Source organism: Sciurus vulgaris (assembly GCF_902686455.1).
Source record: "Sciurus vulgaris genome assembly, chromosome: 2".
Taxonomy (NCBI): Eukaryota; Metazoa; Chordata; class Mammalia; order Rodentia; family Sciuridae; genus Sciurus; species Sciurus vulgaris.
This window is the reverse complement of record NC_136462.1, coordinates 39,081,512-39,096,164: the sequence shown is the minus strand read 5'-3', so window position 1 is coordinate 39,096,164 and position 14,653 is coordinate 39,081,512. Positions and strand designations below refer to the sequence as shown.

Sequence of the window (14,653 nt, the reverse complement as noted above, 5' to 3'; positions counted from 1 at the left end):
AATTTCAGAGGGGTAGGAAGGTGAGGCGTGAAACTCTCATTTTCTACCTCATTGGCTTCTTTATTGCTTCATTGTTGTGGTGGTTATTTAACTATAATTTATTTTAAAAGATTTTTATTTTATTCTACTATGGATTTTATTGAATTTAATGAAACTAAAATCAAGCTGTACAAGCATAAGATAAACCAGTGATGAGGCCTGCTCAGACTATACTGGAACAGACAGAGTTTATACCAGAGCCCGCGTGAAGGTGTTTTTATTCAATATAAACAGACATGAGCAGGAGCAACATAGCAGCCATAGAAGGAGCCCACTTGAACTTTTTGTGAGTTGAGTTCTAGTGAGGCTCTGCCAAGCCTAACTTTCTTTTCTTACCAGTCAGGTAACAGAACCCATCTGCTAATGCCAGAAACTTGAAGGTTCCTGATCCAGCTGGAAATGACTTCAACATAAAGCCTTTTACCTAGTTGGCTGCTTTTCCAGTTTCATCTAGCAGGTTAATTTCAATATGACAAAAGATGTCATCTGGACGGCTACATCATGCACTAGTGACAAGGACAGGTTTAATGAATCTTGTGCTGAGACTTTTGGACCTCCTGGTTGGTCTTCTAAAATACTTTTTAAAACTAAAAACCACAATAATATATAAAATGCCAGTAAGTATGGTTTTTCTAGAACTAGATAAGTTTATTTGAAAGTTCATATGGAAAAATAGGAATAGCCAGGTAACCCCTAAAGGAGAAGACGAGCGAGCAGGGCTAACATTATGAACAGATATTCAGATCTCTGTGTTTCTCCAATACTAACAACTATGGGACCAGTGTGTTTGTGTTATCAATCTTTTGCCTCTCAGCTTTGAACATGCCCTTTAGTATAGGCTCCATGATAAACGCACGTTCCTTTAAGACTGTATTTAAAATGAGCTCAACATTAAACCTTCTCAGTAGAGAGCACGGGAGGGAAACCGCAGGAGGAAGAGGCTTGCTGCAATTTCTGGCCCCAGTGGAGGTTGGCCAAGTGGGTATGAGAATCCAGTGTAGAGTCTGCCCCAGGCACAGGTCCTGCACAAGGTCCCTCTGCAATCTTGTAGCCTCAGGTTGGTGATAACTTTTCCACAGTCACCCAACCAGGCTGTGGCCCCAAGGGTCAACACCTCAAAGTCATTCACTAAGAATCATCACCCTGGCCAGGAGTGGTGGTACAGGCCTGTCATCCCAGCAGTTCAGGAGGCTGAGGCAGGAGGACTGCAAGTTCAAAGCTAGCCTCAGCAACTTAGCGAGGCCCTAAGCGACTCGTAAGACCCTGACTCAAAATTATATATTTATATAAGCTGGGGATGTGGCTCAGTGAAGGAGGAGGGGGAGGAGGAGGAAGAGGACAGAGAAGGGGAGGGGAAGTGGGAGGGGGAGAATCACTCCACAGCTTGCGCTCTCTGAAGGCCTTCTGGCCTTGAGGGCACCAGGACCTATACTGCTCAGGCACTACCACTGGTTACTCACTGCCACCTGCAAAGGGGCACTTTGTAGGGTGCGTATTGCTGCCCCAGCAATGCCAGACCAACCTGGCTAATCAGTCAACATCTCTGCTAGTTAGTGGCCAAACCTCTCTTCTCCAGTGAGGTTTAAACTCCTTCCAAATTTATCCTTCCTTAGGTGTTACCCCTCAGTCATGAGGTGCCAAAGAGTTTCCTTATCTTTTATACTTAATCTGTTACCATAGTGGGTAATTCTTTAAACTTCCCCTGTTAGCTGCGTACGGTGGTAGAGCCTGTAATCCCAGCTACCTGGGAGACGCAGGCAGAAGGATCGCAAGTTGGAGGCCAGGCTGTGCAATTTAGCAAGATGCTCATCTCAAAAAAAAAAAAAAAAAAATTTCCCCTGTTAAAAGTATTTTCTTAATTTTTTAATGTGGATAGACCTTTATTTTATTCATTTATTTATATGTGGTGCTGAGAATGAAGCCCAGTGCCTCCCTAGGCAAGCGCTCTACCACTGAGCCACAACCCCAGCCCCATGTTGAAAGTATTTTGTAGTTTCCATCCACTGAGTTCACCCAGACTGCTACTGTAACAGAACAGAAAATCTGAAAATAGAAAATCCAAAACCAAAACTTTTTGGAAATCTGGTATGCTTCAAATCACTGGGAAAACACTGGAGAGCGGTCTAGACACTGAAACAAAGAATAGTGGCTCCACATCACACACTGTACCAGAATAAACTCCAGAAATCAAAAAGCGAAGAGACATGGAAGAAGGAAGCAGGGGGAAGAAATATGGGGGCAGGAGACTGGGGGAAAAGGAGTGGGGAGGGAGAGGCCATACAAGCACCAGCAGCAAACATAGGTAAATCCCTTTATAACCTGAGCGTGGGGGAAACTCTGGCTGAAAATCCAGAAGCAATTTTTTCAAATGACCAATAAATGCAATGCCAAAAAGCCAAACTTTTACATATCATAAAAATGCCAGGAGCAAAGTAAAAAATGTTAAAGATGAATTGTAAAAAACAACAACAACAAAAAAAATTCTCAACTTATTTTAGAAACCAGGAGCTAATCTCTCTAATACATGGGAAGAACTCAGATTAGGATGAAGAGCAAACACTCAATAGAAAAATAGGCAAAAGTCACAGGCAGAATACAAAAGGAAGGCAAATGGCTCTTAAATACAAAGAGATGTTCGACCTCATTTGTAAAAGAGATATCTATTAAGCCTGCATCAAGATACTATATCTCACTTAACACAGTAGATGAAATTTAAATATTTCCCTGGCAAAAATTCAAATGTTTGAAGAGACTTTCTTGGCAAGGCTGCAAAACTAACAAGCAAAAAAGCCAGGAGCAGCAGCATGTGCCTGGAATCTCAGCTACTGGAGAGGCTGAAGCAGGAGGATCACAAGTTGGAGGCCAGCCTCAGCAATTTACAGAGACCTATCTCAAAAAATATAGAGGGGGCTGGGGTAGTTGCTCAGTGGTAGAGTGCTTGCCTAGCATGTGTGAGGCACTGGGTTTGATTCTCAGTACTGCCTATAAGTAAATGAATAAAATAAAGGTCTATCAACATCTAAAAAAAAATTTAAAAAATAAATAAAAAGAGCTAGGAGGTGTAGCTTAGTGGTAGAGTGCCCCTGGGTTTTATCCCTAGTACTAAAACAAACAAACAAACCAGCAGAAACAGAGACTCTGTGTGTGCGTGTGTGTGTGTGTACACACACACACGCACACACACATGTACTGGTGATTGAAACTTGAAACATTTTATCACTGGGCTACACCTCCAGTCCTTTTTTTATTTTTTATTTTAAAACAGTGTCTCACTAAGACGCATAGGGCCTTGTTAAATTGCTGAGGCTAGCCTTGAACTTGAGATCCTCCTCCCTCAGCCTCCTGAGTCTCTGGGATTACAGGTATGCACCACCACATCTGGCTAAGGAACTCTTTTCCACAATGCTGACAGAGTGGAAATGGTAAACTCCATGGGTCTTTGGCAATGTATATCAAATATATATATATATATATATATTTTTAACCTATTAGACTATGATTCTTTTAAAAAAGAAAATGAAATCATTTGCTAGCATTGCAAATTCTAATTACATCAGTTTCCCTAATTGGCTACATAGTATTTAAGGTAATTAAGCCTCTACCCTGTCCCCTCTTTTTTACCGCAGTACTAGGAATGGAACCCAGGAGTGCTCTACCACTGAGCCACACCCCAAGTCCTTTTTAAAATTTTTTTAAATTTTAAAATGGTCTCACTAAGTTGCCCAGGCTGGCCTTGAACCTGTGATCCTTTTGCCTCAGCCTTCTGAATCACCGCGATTACGGGTCATCATGCTCAGCTCTGTACCTGCCTTTTGGAGAGAATCTATATTTTATTCCATTGTCAAGGGAAACTTCTGTACAAAGGAATATCAGCTGATAAATGGTTCAGAAAAAAACTGATAAGGCAAATAAGTCAAAATGCTACAATTACTGCATCTAGATAGCAGACATACATGGACATTCATTTTGCCAATCTTTCAACTATTTTGTAAATTTGAAATTTCTGTAAATTTTTCATAATAAGCAGCTTTGGAAAAAAACACAAACATTAAAAATGGAAACCTTTTTTTAAAAAGATTTGAAAAACTGGAATAATAAATCTGGAAAAGGGAGTAGTGACCGTTAATAATGAGGTTGGTTGAAAGAGAAAATGAAATAAAGGCACTTGCCTTGAGAATTCTCCAACCTCGATATTCTCAGCTCTAGCTTGTAGGCAATTTGGTTCTCTAGAGCTCCCAATATCCTCTTCCTGATGTTTTCATTTGAATGCTCACTCCCTTTGTCCCCAAACCCTATCTATAAGTTATATTCATAAATTCTTTAACATTCTTCTCTTCAAAAGCTGGAGTCTAGCCTGCCTCTTGAGTGCAAGCTAGATTTGGGGACTCATTTGTAATAAATAAATTATGGCAGAAAGGAAAATGTGCTACGTCTGAGATTAGGTCATAAAAGGCACTGTGGCTTCTTCATGGAGCTCTCTTTCCATCACCAGATTTGGGGGAAGTTAGATGCCATAATGGAAGGACACCTAAGCAGCCCTGCAGAGGTCTCCTGACAATGACCAGCAAGGAACTATAGCCTCCAGTCCACAACTATGTGAGTAAGATATTTTAGAAGCAGATCCTACAGCCCCAGTCAAACCTTCGGTTGAGTATGTGGCTGACATTTTGACTTGGACCACACTGGAGGACATTCAGCTTAACTGCTCCTAGATTCTTGACTCTCAGAAACTATGATAAGTAACACATGCTTGTTGTCTTGAGATGATAAATTTTATAATTTGTTACACAGTAACAGACAATGAGATCCAAGGCGTGTAGTTCATTTTCCTCCCCAAACCATTCCTTTTCCATATTTGCATTAAGCCTATTACCGTTATCTTTACCCAGTCACCATTAATCACCCAGGCACATGGCCTTTGTATCCAAGTGCCTTGACTGATGTCTGCCTCTTGCTGCCATCTTGAAGAAAGCTCTTTTTCTTTCTTTCTTTCTTTCTTTCTTTCTTTCTTTCTTTCTTTCTTTCTTTCTTTCTTTCTTTCTTTCTTTCTTTCTTTCTTTCTCTCTCTCTCTCTCTCTCTCTCTCTCTCTCTCTCTCTCTCTTTCTTTCTTTCTTATACTGGGAGTGAATCCAAGGGCGCTTAACCACTGAGCCACATTCCAAGTCCTTTTTGTTTTTATTTAGAGACAGGATCTCACTGAGTTGCTTAGCACCCTGCTTTTGCTGAGGCTGGCTTTGAACTCACCATCCTCCTGCCTCAGCCTCCAGAGCCACTGGGATTACAGGCATGGGCCACCATGCCCAGCTCATTACTTCTTTTCTGTGCATCTAAAATAGGCTCCTTACTGCTCCTTAGGTTCAGTCAGCCCCTCTTCCAGATCCTCAGAGCTCAGAGCTGCCAGATTAAATTATTTATTTTTTTGATAGGGCTGGGAATAAAATCCAAGACTTCACAGAGGCTAGGCAAGTGTTCTACCACTAAGCTACATCCCAACCCAGACAAATGTTCTTAAAAAATGGCTCTGAGCAGCACCTTGCTTCCTACCACCTGTGGCAGTAAGTCACACTCTTCTAGCCTCAGGGCTGTCCACTGGTTGCCTCAGCCCACATCCTACTCTCATCTCCTGCTACTTCTTACAGAGAATTGGCAGTGTCTACAGAAAATATGCAAAATGCATGATGAAGTGGTTGGCATTTCATGTCTTAGCACATTTCACTGGGAGCACCCCTTCCATCACTTACTTACAAACCAAACCCTCCTCATTGGATGAGAATCATAATGACTCCTTGGAAATGGTAGAGGTGGGCAGGAGAGTAAGAAGTAAAACTGGATCTTAAGCTTTTTGAAGGCACATGCTCTTTCTTACTCACCTTCCACTACCACTCAAAACATATTCCTTATAGGGAAAGAATATGAGGAAATATGTTTAAAATAAAAGGTTTCATGAAGTCAAGGGTATTGGGCAAAATCAGGAGCACCTTCAGTAGGCATGGTGCTGTGCTGAAGATAGGAGATCTCAAGGAGGCGTGCTTTCGAGAAGCATCTGGAGAGTACAGCAAAGATCAAAATTCAAAAGGTAAAGTGTAGTTTTTACTGAAAGAACCACTGTAAAGTTAAAAAATCTTGCTTTGAGATAGGCTTTTGCTAAGTTGCTCAGGCTGACCTTGAACTTGCAATCCTCCTGCCTTGACTTCTGAATAGCTGGGATTATTGGCATGTACCACCATGCCCAATTAAGTTGAAAAATCTTAAGTCAAACTATTGTGAATTAGGGACAGTCTATACTTAGATTCCTCATTATACATACAATCCCTGATTCCTAATAGAAAATATGCTAGATAAAATATATAACCCTATTTCTACAAGCTGAAACTTTCAAAGATTTTTTTTTAAATCATGTTAAAACAAACATAACATAAAATTTACCAACTTAGCCAAAATTTACCACTTCCAGCACCAGGAATTGAACCCAGAAGAGCTCTACCACTGAGCTACATCCCCAGCCCTTTGTATTATTTTTTATTTTGAGACTCTTGCAGATGCTGGCCTTGAACTTGCCATTCTCCTGCCTCAGTCTCTCAAACAGCTGGGATTACAGGCAGATGCTTCCATACCCAGCAACATCTTAACCATTTCTACCTGTACAGTTCAGCAGTGTTAAATCACTTCACTCTGCTGTGCAAACAATCTCCAGAAAGCTTTTCATCTTGCAAAACTCAAATTCTCTTCCTGTTAAGCAATAAATCCTTCATTTCCCTCTATTTTTATTTTTTTATTATTATTTACTATTATTTCCCTCTTGCCCCACTTCTAGCCCCTGGAAACCACCATTCTACATTCTGTCTCAATAGATTTGACTAAATCTGTAAGTGGAACTACATAGTATTTGTCCTTTTGTGGCTGCTTATTACACTTAGCATGAGGTTCTTCGTTTTGTTTTCTTTTTGTGGTGCTGGGGATTGAACCCAGGGCCTTGTGCATGTGAGGCAGGCACTCTACCAACTGAGCTACATCCCCTAGCATGAGGTTCTTATGTTTTGCCCATGTTGTGGCATGTGTCAGGATGTCCTTTTTCTTAAGGCTGAAAAATATTCCACAATTTTCTGTTTATCAATGAATGGTTTTAAACAGAGTGCTTGAACTCATTTGCAGATCCATGGAAATGACCTGGGTTAGAGTGAGTGGTTGAATATAGGAGAGACCACAGGAGCTGGTGATTGAGGCATCAGTCACCATTAGATGGCAGCTCCAGAACTGACAGCATTGTCAAGAGGCATTTGTCCTTCAGTCTGTCCTGGAAATACTTCTCAATCCACCTACACATACACCTGCTCACTGTGCTTTTGTTTTCAAAACTTACCTTCCCGATTACATTTTAGTGCACTGTTTTTGCTATATGATCTGACTATATTTGATGTAGCCAAATATTTAATCAAAACACATTTAGAACACTTTAACAACAAAATTTAAACAGAATACATTGTAATAATTGAGGGCAAAATATTTAAGGTAACATAAAACAAATTGCATTAATGCATATTAAAATGTAATCAGGAGGTAATAATTTTATATTTCTTGAACTTTAAAGAAGTATAAAAAATAAGATGGCTTACCTAATTAATGAATAAAAAGCATGTTCAAAGGTTAGTAGGGTCACTAAAGTTAGTATACCAACTTTCTTATACAAAGCACGCTCAACAAACTTACGTAACGACAAACAAAACACTCCCCATCATCAAATGAAGATTAAATATATCCAGGAAATTATAAAGCAGGAAAATAGTGAATTTTAGAGGAATTTGAGCAGAAGACTTCAGGTTAATAAAAATTAATAAAAAATTAATTAAATGGCTTAACAAATAAAACATTCTATGAATATGTGGTCAATAAGATTTAACTGAATTTCGCACTGTCTCAACTTTACATCTCCCAAAAGAAATGTAATTAGCACGTTAGTATAAGCAATTCAGCACAGTCAACATATCAAATTATCAGAAAAACCACTGCCATCTTTTCCTTTCATCAAACCCCTTAAAAACATAACAGCTGCTACTGACACAAAGTAACAAACGGTCACATGGAAATTCGTGAACCTGAAACACTTCCCATTATCCATCTCGAAAATGAACACAAAGTTTTAAAAGAATATGACATCTTCCTCTGGGGTAGAGAGTTAATTCCATCACTCGTTTTCACCTATAATTAAACTGTTGACACAGTGATGCTAAAATGACCTGTTAGAAACACACCACCAAATGGCACATGCCAAGACACATCCAGGCTAATCAGATACTATGATGATTATCTAAAAAATACAGATCTCACTTGTCAACATATCCCCAGCTTCTACACATCCCCAGCACAATGACAATGTTAGAGAACAGATCGTTGAGTTGGTCATGAAAAAGCAAGGTTACTGTTTGGTTGTATATCTTTTGGATGTACACAGATTTATGGGACAACTATTTGTCAGAAGCATTTTGGGAAATTAGTAACTTGGTAGCCAATGCAAAGGACTTTTCACAAGTCATAACAAGGGATGATGAACTTGAACCACTGCTGTAAACAGGAGAACAGGCAGCAAAAGAAGAGTCTTCTCCTCCAGAGGTCTATAAAACTGAATGGACAAAACCATTCTGGATATGTAAGTACTTCCACTCTAAAACAGATACACAAAATATTAAAGGAAAGAATTCCCAAAAGATCAAATTTCTTCAACATTGTAGGGCAGGATTTTCTCAGCACATCATCTGAAGCCAAGCATGGCCTCAGTGACCGCAATATCTGATAGAATAGGGAAAAATAGTCTCTAACGAGTTTAATTTGGGGGCCTGGCAGGCATGGAAGTTTACCTGGTCAACAAAAGAACATAGATCTGGATATTCTAGAATTTCTCACTACTTTTATGACAATCTTCTTTAATTAATAACCACAACCTAAAATGATTGGTCCATGTCCTTTGTGGCAAAAACCTATCTTCCATCCAGAGACTTCTCTTTCCTACTCCATTAGCACAGCACATACACACCTGTCTGGCCATCTCAGGTCACATCTGTGTTCAGCAGAAAAGCTTTTTGTATACATAGAATTATGCCTGGTGTTCTAAGGCACTGGCTAGGAAACACATTATGACTCTTAAGCTGAAAAAGCTAAGTTTTTAAAATCCCAAATATTGGCAGTGGTTTTATGGAGAAGACCAAGGTTGACCCTAGAAATAGCAGGAAGACATTCCAAAAAGAATAAACTGATTTTATTAAAGCACCTACACAGCTAGCTAAAGAATAAGAAGTCAGTCACCACAGAGCCTGTTTTTATGTATATTCTGACTGACAGCACCGAGCAGATGCTGGGTCTTGGTCTCAGTTCTGCCTGAAAGCCAGGTCATTTTAGGCAAAAACATATAAACTCCTTGAGCTTCCACATTTTCCTCAGTAAAAATGGGGACTTATTATGGGCTGCATCTTTTCATAGTGCTCTGAGGAGTAAATGAAATGCTATATGTGAAAGCATTCTGTAAGGTATGATTACATATCCAAGAGGGGGAAGCCAGTCTATTGGCATGCTGCTGAATACAGCTATGGTGTAGAATTTCCAGACACTTTAAGAAAAAATGACTTATTGCCACCCCAAAGATTTTTGCCTCCTAATTTTACTTCCTTAATTTCTGTTGGACAGAAGTTCATCATCATCAGTCCAGAGAGCTGGGCTGCTTTGTATGTATAAACAAAATGCAGAGCCCCCGATGCTACATTCTCAATCCTGCAGACTTGGAGGACTTTGCTAACTCATCCCCTTTCTTCTCTCACCTGTCCATCATAGTTCCCCAGGTATGCTATTCAAACACTCTACATTTGTGTGTCCCACGAAAGTCATAAATTCACACTCACAAAGCAAAAACTAGAAGGGGGAGAAAAAACTAGAAGGAATTTCACAGAAAATATTTAAAAATACATTTCTTAAGGATTGAGCATCCTTGATGTATTCATCTGTTTGGCAATCAGGAGCTTTAAATGTATCTTTTCCAAAGCAAAGTAGTAAGGCCTTCAATCAATTTAATATTAATCAGGAATAAAGAAAAATTACTCTAAAATAACCACAGAACTGATCATCAATACTTGATTCACATACAACTCTTTAAAATGTGTACATGTGCTGGGCCCCATAGTGCACAACTGTAATCCCAGTGACTCGGGAGGCTGAGGCAGGAGGATGGCAAGTTCAAGACCAACCTCAGCAACTTAGTGAGGGCCTAAGCAACTTAGTGAGACCCTTTCTCAAAAAATAAAAAGGACTGGGGATGTACCTCAGTGGTAAAGCAACTCTGGGTTCAATCCCCAGTACTCCCTTCCCCCAACCCCTTGCAAAAGAAAAACAAAACAACAACAACAGAAAAATGTTCACATGTATCTTCCAAAATGAGAACTCCCTCTGTCATAATTCATACAGTGGTATACCCAAAAAGGCTATACATACATAACTGTATGTAAACAATACTGTACCATCTGAATTTTTTCAAATGTCATTATGTCTAAAACAATGTGTTTGATTGAATTATGAAGTCCAATATTCAAGTATACTTTTCTCAAGGGTTCTAGACATAATCAACAAAAATTTACTAGTTAAATGATTCAAGTTTAGTCTTCAGTATTTATGTATTTTCATACATATATCCCCTAAAATTAATTAAAACTAAAATTACACAAAACGTATTTTGAATCATTACCTGTTGAATACACATTTATAGAAAATTGTAGTGTCTTGTTCTTCAAAAGGGACATAGATCTATTAAATGCTAATTTATATTTTTATGGGTTGAATTTACTGTTTTGCCTTATCTGTATTATAAATACTTTAAAATGTAAAAGGTAGTTAGATTCATTTGAGTCCCTCAGAACCATGATGAAATGTGTCATTTTTAATTGACTTTAAAGATTTATATGTTTTGAGCAAGACTAAGTGTTACAAGAAACAACTTTTGAAATAAGAATGTTTTGGATTCATCTAAAAAACTGAATGCAAAATGGGAGTCCTAAAGTTTATACCTGCACACCTATTGATGAAGAAATCTACATTTTCCCTTCTAGAATATATGTAGAAACATAAAGATTTTCTCCAGAGGTGGGGAAAAAGCTAAAGAAATACATCAAGTTTTTTAAAAAAATTTGTAGTTGTAGATGGACAGCATGTCTTTAGTTATTTATTATTTTTATGCAGTGCAAAGGATCAAACCCAGTGCCTCACACATGCAAGGCAAGCGCTCTGCCACTGAGCCTCAGCAACATCCCTATAGCATGTTTTTTCCAAGGTCACAATACATCCACTAATACCCAAATCACAGTACAAACCTTTCACATGTTCACCTTTTAAATCACAAACATCCTTCCCACAGGTAAAAAGGAAAATAGCCATTGTGAGTTCAGGAATTTACAGCAGACGTAAAATTTTCCAATGGAAATACTAGAAATATAACAAAGGAAGGCAAAATCTTTTCCCAAAAAGTGCTGCATACCACACCAAAACAAAAACCTGCTTTTCAAAAGAAGATTAATTTAAGTCAACCTTACTTTCCTAAACAAAACTCCACTCAAATTCAAAGCTCTTTAAAAGTAATATTCACTAGACCTGATTTTGTACTTCCAATATGACACCAGTGTGTGAAGAGGCAACAGATTCCTCTTCAGCAAGTAAGAGACCAGATTCAAGATAGCTCTGTCTGCTCAGTAAATAAGTAAATCTCTTTCTGATATGGCTGAGGAATGTCGGTTAACCTATTTTATGCACTGATCGTCTACCTGAGACTTGTACTCTTCCTCGGTTTACAAAACTCAAGCGTGAAGTGTCGTGTTGAACTCTGTAGTCATTTCACCCACAGTCAGGACATCCACAGGATTCTGTTTTCTTTTAAAAAGACATTTATATTGTCGCAACCAACCCGAAACTCATAAGCACAAACAGAATAAGTTAACTTGGTGTCTAAGGTGAAGATATGTAATCAAAGCACAAAACGTCTATGTTTCCAGGAGTTCCCAAGGTTGGAGCCCAGAGCCTGTAATCACAGCGGCTCCGGAGGCTGAGGCAGGAGGATTGCAAGTTCAAAGCCTGTCTCAGGAATTTAGCAAGATCCTGTCTCAAAATAAAAATAAAAAACGCTGGGCTTTATAGTTCAGTGGCAGAGTGCCCCCGCGTTCAATCCCCGGTACAGGGAGGCGGGGGCGGGCGGAGAGTTGGGTTTATCTCACTTTCGTTGTTCACACCATATTACTGGTCTCTCACTGCAGAATTTCAAAGGCATGACAATTAAATCACACCTAGACGAAGCGGGTACCTACCTCACAGGTAAACACGCCGGCCTTGCATTCTCTAAAATATCTAGGAGAAGTTCCACTCTCGGAGCTGGCTCTCGGCCACCTGCTGCAGAAAGTGAGAGCAACTCGCAACCCAGTCCTGTCGCCAGCCTTTACCCGCAGCCCCGGATGCCAGGAATGCCAGTTGCAACACGCGATGGTCCCTCTCAGCCCCAGCTCTGGTCACCTCCTCCGCACCCTGCAAGTTTCAAGAGGTGGTTCCTGCAGCCTCGGCGTTTCCCACGGCCTCGCGGCAGGGGCGTAGAGAATGTCAAAAGGGCCAGCAGATGGAGAGATCACCCCGACTTCACGATGAGCCTGTTCCTTTTAAACACCGGGAAGAGGGTGTGGGGGTTAGTTTATGAGCTCACGTGACCACGAGCCGGAGATCGCAGGAGGACCCGGAGCGGTGCCTAGAGATCCACCAAGGGGTGGCCCTGGGGAAGGGCTCTCGCCCTGGAGCCCCATTACAGCTACCCACAAGGGTTGTGAAGCACAGACCGGTTCCTCCTGCCTCTCCCGAGAGTCTCAGATGTAGGAGGGCCGACGTGGGGACTGGGAATGAGCATTTCTCACCAGGTCCCGGGTGCTGCTGGAATTGATGGTGCTGGTCGCGGGTCTCACGTTACGGATCCTGCCTCAAGACCATAACCCACGTGGGTGTCATTAAATTCAGAAGTCTGGCTCTTTAAGAATCCAGTAGTGAACTGGGGTGGGGGAACCCCAGGGGTGTAGCTCGGTGGCGAATCGCTTGCCTGGGGCAAGTGAGGCCCTCGACCGGATTCCCAGCAGAGCAAAAAGTAAGTAAGTAAGTAAATACCTACGAGTGAAACTAGAGGCCCTCGGTTGGATCTCCAGCACAGAAATACACACATCATACGTCCATTCCTAGGAGTGAAACTAGAGGGGCTTTGGATTTACCAGATCCCCAGCAGCAAGCGTAACCTTGCGCCCCTGAGAGGCAAAGCGGTGAACTGCTGCTGGAGACATGACTGCCAGACCTCAGAGGCTGACCAGGAAGGCCTTTGAGGTTAGATCTAAGAGCTCAGGTGCCTTCTCTAACTCACCGACGGAAAATCTGTGCCTCCGCGGCGGCGGCGCTCCTCTTCATTGACTGAGCCTCGGTTCGTTCACTCGCCTGGCGAGGGCCTCTTGCGCCCCCTGCTGGCATCCCCGATGCTTCTCATCCGTCTGGCTCTGGCCCCACCAGGTGAAGAGTAGGAACCAGAATCTACAGTCATTAAGAAACAGCGGACTTCAAGTCAGCTTTCCACGGCTAGATGTCCCACAATCCACTGTGAGACTCCCCCGGTGTCACACCTGTGCCTGATTAATATTAAACCATCCACATACGTGGCATAAGAGATTTGGTACTGGGGATCAAACCCAGGCCTCACGCATGTTAGGAAATCTCTCTACCACTGAGCTACATCCCCAACCCTTTTTATTTGTTGAGATGGGGGTCTTTCTAAGATGCTGAGGCTGCCAACTTCTTACTCAACCTCCCGAGTAGCTGGTATTACAGGCCAGGGCCACTACACTTGGGCTGGGACATGGTCCTTAATGTGATCTTTATCTCTAAGGGAGGAACACCAAAGCGGCATTTGGAGGGAACCGTTTACAGTGCCAGCTTCAACTAGGGTTTAACCCAAAATAGCTTTCAGGGACCCTCCTGTGCTCTGTGTTTATAAGAATGAGGTGCACAGGTAGTGAAGAAGGCTCCAAATATGGAGGAGTACCTACTTTATAAACTATGAACGAGATTATCAAAAGTCTCTACTATCCCGCCCCCTCCCCCACATCCAACTTTCGTTGAAGCGAAGAGTTCCGTTTTTTTTTGTTTTTTTTTTTTTCAGGTTGTAAGACAGTTTCCTAATACTGAGGCACAGAATTTACTTTGGAGAGTGGATAGTTGATACAATTTGCCAGGTGAAAATATGTAAAGGACATGATTTTATCTTTGCCAATCTCAGCCTCCCTGCCCCCCTCCTGGGTGTCTCTCCAGATACCCCCATACCCATATGCTCCTTCCTCCCTTCCACCTGAAGGAAAAAAAGTTCGAATGATGGCTTTAAAAACTCAGTTCCATTAGGTGGTACTTGCTTGTTAACATGATATCGCTAGAATGGAAACTATAATGAAGGAATTTCAGTTATGAGCCAACAGGCAAGAAAAATGGTGTGAGGATAAAGAAAACTGACATCTATCTATATCATGCAGCCTGCGTGCTGAGCACTTTTATAGCCTCTCACTTAATCCTCACACCAGG

At 41.1% G+C, this 14,653-nt stretch overlaps 1 protein-coding gene across 2 annotated transcripts in view; it reads right to left on the bottom strand.

Annotated features, from left to right (window-relative positions):
* The window catches only part of ESR2 (estrogen receptor 2), a 59,851-nt gene extending 46,770 nt beyond the window's left edge, over positions 1 to 13,081 (bottom strand). Inside the window, exons 1-2 of one of the 2 annotated variants that reach the window (XM_079126298.1) lie at positions 12,583 to 13,081; positions 12,370 to 12,451 (exon numbers count right to left, since the gene is read on the bottom strand). The gene's annotated coding sequence lies outside the window, so the exon portion shown is untranslated. Of the gene's footprint in view, positions 1 to 12,369 lie in introns of both variants that reach the window. The other variant, XM_079126297.1, reaches the window with a different exon arrangement.
* Positions 13,082 to 14,653: the final 1,572 nt, after the last annotated feature.